This window comes from Protobothrops mucrosquamatus, unplaced genomic scaffold (assembly GCF_001527695.2).
Source record: "Protobothrops mucrosquamatus isolate PMUCROS unplaced genomic scaffold, P.Mucros_1.0 scaffold753, whole genome shotgun sequence".
NCBI lineage: Eukaryota > Metazoa > Chordata > Lepidosauria > Squamata > Viperidae > Protobothrops > Protobothrops mucrosquamatus.
The window spans coordinates 119,512-125,511 of NW_015387023.1; the positions used below are offsets into that span (position 1 = coordinate 119,512).

The 6,000-nt window shown below is 41.3% G+C and overlaps 1 protein-coding gene across 2 annotated transcripts in view; it reads right to left on the minus strand.

Moving 5' to 3' along the window:
- The window catches only part of P4HA2 (prolyl 4-hydroxylase subunit alpha 2), a 49,972-nt gene extending 44,251 nt beyond the window's left edge, over positions 1 to 5,721 (minus strand). For both annotated transcript variants that reach the window (XM_015818493.1, XM_015818494.1), the window contains exon 1: positions 5,620 to 5,721. The gene's annotated coding sequence lies outside the window, so the exon portion shown is untranslated. The remainder of the gene's footprint in view (positions 1 to 5,619) is intronic.
- Positions 5,722 to 6,000: the final 279 nt, after the last annotated feature.

The window sequence follows — 6,000 nt, forward strand, 5'->3', positions numbered from 1 at the left end:
ACGTTCTCAATATATTTGTTGCCAGTCACTCAAGCACCTTAAATCTGAGGTTTATTTTCTCCCCATTCAGCAAATCAAGCTCTTGAAAAAAGATATTGAGATTTATCTCTAACTTTAACCTATTTTTATTTAACTGACCTAATCTGAAACATAGCAATGTTTCCCATTGCATTTAAATATACAGCTATGCATAACCAGTACAATCATTCCTATTAAATGATTAAATGCCAGGCCCAAAATCACAGATGACACATAATACTGGTTTCAGGGGTATAGTCAATATTGACTCTGTGATGAAGTGTCTGCTATATAAACAATTTCAGGTAATGTGAGTCTAGAGGCCTTGCTCTAAGTTTTTTTAAATCAAAGCAGCAAGTAAGAAACAACTTCATTCAGAAACCACACTCTTGCTCATGAATTCTTTATTTTATTCTTCCATTTATACCAGTTTTTTGTTTCGTACAAAGCCCCAAACCATAAAATAAAAAATGTGGCTGCTGGGCAGCTCCAGTGGGAAATAATCTAACACTGGCTGCTTAGAAGGAAGCTCTGCTGAATTCAGTTAAGATTTACTCCTATATAAATTACACATAGAATTGTAAACTAAAAGACATTTCAATGGAACGTGCAGTGACTAGCTTAAAAGATACTGTAACTCCTTATGAGTAATTAAACTGAGAAAAGATAACACAAAGTATAATTGATATCGCATGATATTGTTGTAAACTGAAGAAAAGAAAAGCTATAATAAAAGCATTCTGAAAATCTAAAACATTGTGAAATTAATCTTTGGGAGCCTCAAAGAACAAACTGATTCTTTTAAACCAATTTCAGGGCCACATCTGAAAGTATTGCTCAGCACTGAATATTATATCATCAGCACAAAGAATTAACAGTTTTCTAAAACTGAAGCTGCAGTTTCAGAGTAAATTCACATACAAACAAATGCAGAATATCACACTTTGCAGATTTATCCATCGAGGGGAATGGTATTGATGCAGTGTAACTGTATGTAATAATAATAATAATAATAATAATAATAATAATAATAATAATAATAATAATAATAATAATAATAATAATAATAATAGTAATAGTAATAATAATAATAAAGTTGGAAGGGACCTTGGAGGTCATCAAGTCCAACCCCTGCTATGTAATCCTAAAGATTATAGTACTTTAAAACAATCTACAGCTGCCTCACAATAATTTCTACTACAATATTTTCTTCAGCTGACCAATGGAATAACATCAAGGATGTCACTAAAGAATGTACAAGCCTCCATCCCCAATCTTAGTTCAGATTATGTATATTTAACTCATGATTTCAAAACAAAATCCAAGTAGATTTTATGAGAAGGGGCAGCAAAACTGTCAAGATGTTGTCTTCTTTGTTGCAGACTTTAAATGGAAAGAACAGCATTTTGAGCTGATGCTACAGCAGTCAAACCATGCCATAGTTCAGGATTAGGAGATAGACGAAGCAAGAGCCTGTACTGTAGTTTTTTAAAGTGCAATTTTAGATGCACAACTGGCAAGCAAAAAAGAAGTCAGTTTAAAAGCCAAAAGCAACTAACAATGTGAGACCAGACAGGTCCCTAGCTCTTTCTCTCTCCCTTCCTTCCTTCCTTCCTTCCCATCCATCCATCCATCCATCCATCCATCCATCCATCCATCTATCATCAGAAGGCACAGGCTTTTCCCAAAGTCTTTAGAATTCAGAAGCTTTTACAGCATACCCACAGTTCTTGCTAAAACCAAATATCTGTTCTAATCTCTTAAGCCAAGAGCCTTACTAAATGTTTCTCTTTCCCCTAAGATAACTGTTTTCCAGCTGGCGTCTTGCTCCAGAATTGCACACTGCATCTATAAACATTACACTCATCCCTTCCACATGCCTGCATCACCACCTCCCATGCCAAAAGTTTAATGCACATCTGCAAATAATTAAACAACTAAATGTTAAACAAACATTTAATCTTTTTATGCTTTAAAATTTTAGGGTATGTGGTGGCTCAGATGCCTTTTTGAATACAGTGGAACCATATACCAATAATCTTATGAGTTTATCTTAATAAAGTTAGTAACTTTGTGACTTCTTGGCTGTGCAGCTTTAAAAATACTAACATTGGATTAGTCCTGAAAGACATTTTAGAGCTGCAATGAGTTTTTGTTCTGATGACTTTAAATTTGGTTATTCTATCTTTCTCTTACTCCAAGAGAAAAACTCCAAGGTAAATATATGAAGAGATCTTATCTATTCAAACTCCAAGCATGAAAAGGAAGCTAGGTTGTATTCTCCATCTAGAGCTAGCCAAAACTTTGGAGAAGCAGACATGTAATTGCACTTGTTCATCCAAGTACAGCGTTAATATGCAATATTCTATCAGATATGTCTATAAATAACTTTGGGATAGAAGATTTTCAAGAAAATCAAATTGAAAATCTTTCTGTAAAATCCCAGCTGTAAAAACTTTGCAAAGAAGTCTTAGCTGAAATAAGTCTGCTTTGAATCTTTTCCTGAACATCCAGAAACTTATAATTAAATATCAAAAAAAATTATCTTCTCCCTCTAGATTATTAACAGCAAACAAGCTAAAACAGAGGGGGGGGGAAGAATGACTAAAAAAAAGGATAATTTCCATTTGAATTTCTGTGCATCAGTATCAAATACAAAAATGGCATTCTTGTCACAAAGAAGAATGCCATAATTACTTAGACTCTTAGAAAGTCTTGACAGTAATAATCAAAATTGGCTTCAGTTTCTAACATTATACTAAGCAAAATACATGGTAACAGGAAAAATAATAACATGAAAAACTCCAGTTGGATTTTTGTATTCAGTTAGAAGTAACAGTTTTGATGAATTGGGGTAAAAAAGGGAAACAGATTTGAAATCAGAAGGAATAAACAAAATAAAGAGGAAGAAATATGCTTTGGATATTTGCATATTTGCTTACTCATTAGTTGTTTTGTTAAAGCAGAACCTTTATGTCAGAGTTTGAATCTGTCTGTAATGTAAACTTACATTATATTTCAACTAATTATTGTCTATCAAATCATATTTTACTAAACACATTTCATTAAAAAAAAGTTCTAGTCCTGCCTTAGGCATAAAGCCAGCTGGGTTATTTTGGTCAATCTCTCTCAGTCCTGGGAAGGAGGCAATAACAAATTTTGAAAAACTTTACCAAGAAAATTGCAGGAACTAGTCCATGCAGTCACCAGGAATCAACACTGAATTAAAGGCATATATACATACACATAAATTCTTTGAATTCCACCCACTGACGGAAGTTCCATAAACAAATAAATTTTACAAAAATAGTTTTTCTTAATAAATAATGTTGCTTGCTTTGGAGCTGACACTGTTGATTTTTAAATCCTGACTTCATATGCTTTTGGAATGTAGAGGTCCTAGAAGACAGGCAAAGGATAAATCTGACAGTGAAATATGCCATCTGGATAATATTCTAATTCATGGACCTCCAAAAGATGGTCATAAAAGGGATACAGAATGTGGTATCTTGTGGTAGAGTGAAACTGTCTCTCCCCCAAATATCATTAAAGCCATTATCTTGCATGCAACCTATCTCTTCATACCCAACTTTTAAGTCCTAGAAATTTATTGACAGCTTAGTCTCGGCTCCGTACTGACGTGCAATATCAGGTTGTAAATTGTTTGTATGGAGTTATGTAATGTAACGAAGTCCTAAAATGGATCTCAAATCTTCATATTCACAAACCAAAACTCTGTTGCATACAACAAGTTAAACCATGGTTCACTGAATAAACCATAGTTGGCTGCACACACATTAAGCCAGAATCATATCTTACTTGGGAGAGCCCAATTCAACAAGACACTCTTCTCTGAAGCACTTCAGAACGGGAAAGTGGAAAAGGACATACGCCTCATTGTGATTGCCAGGATTTCTGGCTTTCCATTCCCCCTCTAACTTCACTTTTGACATTACCCCACAAGAACTAAAGAGACATTATGTATATACTTAGAATAACCTTTAACTCTGCTCAACATAGGGCAGATTAAACATAATGAATAAACAAAGCCATGGAAGGAAAAAGCTTGTGTATTGCTACCGCACCAGGGCCCTCTCTAGTCTCCTACTTTGTCAAGACAAGTTGACAGAGGAAAACCACCATTAAAGAGGAAACCACTGCCCTGCTGAATTCCCCTCTCTTTCCCTAAGGCGGAGCTGATAAATCTGCGGCCTTCGCTGTTTGCTTAGTTAGATTAGGAAGGGCAAGATCGTTTGGCTGCCTGCCTGCCTCCCTGCTGGAAGTTCCTTCACAAATTGGGAGATTAAATAGGACCATTTCTTTTCTCTCCTTCCGATTAGGGTTGCCAGGTCTGCTTCCAAAAAATAGCAGACAAGCAGGGGGGGGGGTTAAGTAGTAAAAAAAGTAGACTGTACAGCTTTAGATTACGTACCACTTCATCATAAAGCTTTTGAATAAAAAAATGTCCACTATTTTGTGAAAAAAAATAGTGAACATAATGTGAAAAAAGTGGACTGTCCACTCAAATAGTGGACACCTGGCAACCCAGATTACCATTTGCTGCTTGGGCTCCAACTTCAAGGCCCTCCTGAAACTTGGCTCTCCCCCCCCCCCGCCCCCCCATCACCTTCTGTGATGTAGCAAATCGAAAATCTCAAGTCTACGTGCCGATACACACGACTACCCAGCGAGAAACCCTTCTTTGAAGCGCAGTATGGGTCGCGGCGGATTGCCATTCCACCCCGAGTCATCCCCCCCCTCAGGAAAGCGGAGAGGAAGAGGAGCAAGCAAACCACCATCCCTCGGCCAGGCTCTTGAGGGCGGTAGTACTCAGCTTGCCCCTGCGCGGTTCGAGGCTAAGCTTTTCCAAACTTTGGACCTCGGCCGCCCAGTCCATCAACCTTTCCCGGCCGGGGCTCTTCCAGAAATAGCTTTCTTACACCCGACGCCTTCTTCTTCTCCTTCGCCGGTTCCCCCTCCCCGACATCACCCGGGGAGCGTCTCCAAGCGTTACCTGCAGAAACCACCGCGCTCGCTCTCTGGCTTGCTCGCTGGCCTGTACCTGAAAACAAGTTAAACAGGAGTTTTTTTTTATTATGGCGGTGGAAACCTTCCAGGCTGCAGCTGGGCTCGGCGATGAAGTCATCGCCAGCCCCGCCGCTCCGCCTAACGAGGTCTAACGCGCCGCAGTTCGCAGCTTGCGGGTTTCGCCGGCGCGCGTTCCCATCACCTGCCATGCAGGGGTTGCAGGAGCCATGCGGGGAATGGTGGCCTTGGCGGCAATCCTAGACTTGCCCGGGCGCAAGTCTCCCCCCCCCCCCGCTTTGGTCGGGGAGGGTGTGTGTGTCTTGCCGCTCGGCGGGGATGTTGTATAGGATTGCGCGGTAAAGGGCAAGGGAGTGGGGGGGGGGAGGAGGAAGAGGGCGCACGTCCCAGTTCAGCGGGTGGCGGGTAATTGGGAGCCAGGAGAGCGGTGGGGCAAGCAGCAGGCGGGCAGAGCTGGGGAAGCGTGGGAGCGGCACAGCTCCCGGGATGGCAGAGGCTAAGGCGCGCCAAACGCTGGTCTGGCGCTACGACGGTCGCGAGAGCAAAGCAACGTACAAGGCGTCCCACAGGTGAACCCTGATCCTGGCCCGCCCGGGAAGAAGCGGCGTCGGCGCGGCTCGCCTAAGAACAAGCAACGCGACTCCGCGCTTTCTAGAACAGCCCTAGCACTTCTGGTCCCGCCCTCCCTTTGCTGATGCACTTGGCGTTCTGCGCTCCTATTGAGCGGTTGCCACGTCGGAAGCCCCTCCTTCTCCCCCCCCCTCCACCCGCGCTTCTGGCACAAACCTAAGGAAAGGCTCAGGCGATACCGTAATGCTTGCAAGAGCGGCACCCTAGACTTTCGAAGCAGCTGAGCCGGCTGGGAGCTTGTTTTCGCCATCCCGCCTCGTCTTGCTGCAGCAACCAATTTACACGTTTGCTTTTCAACATGATGGT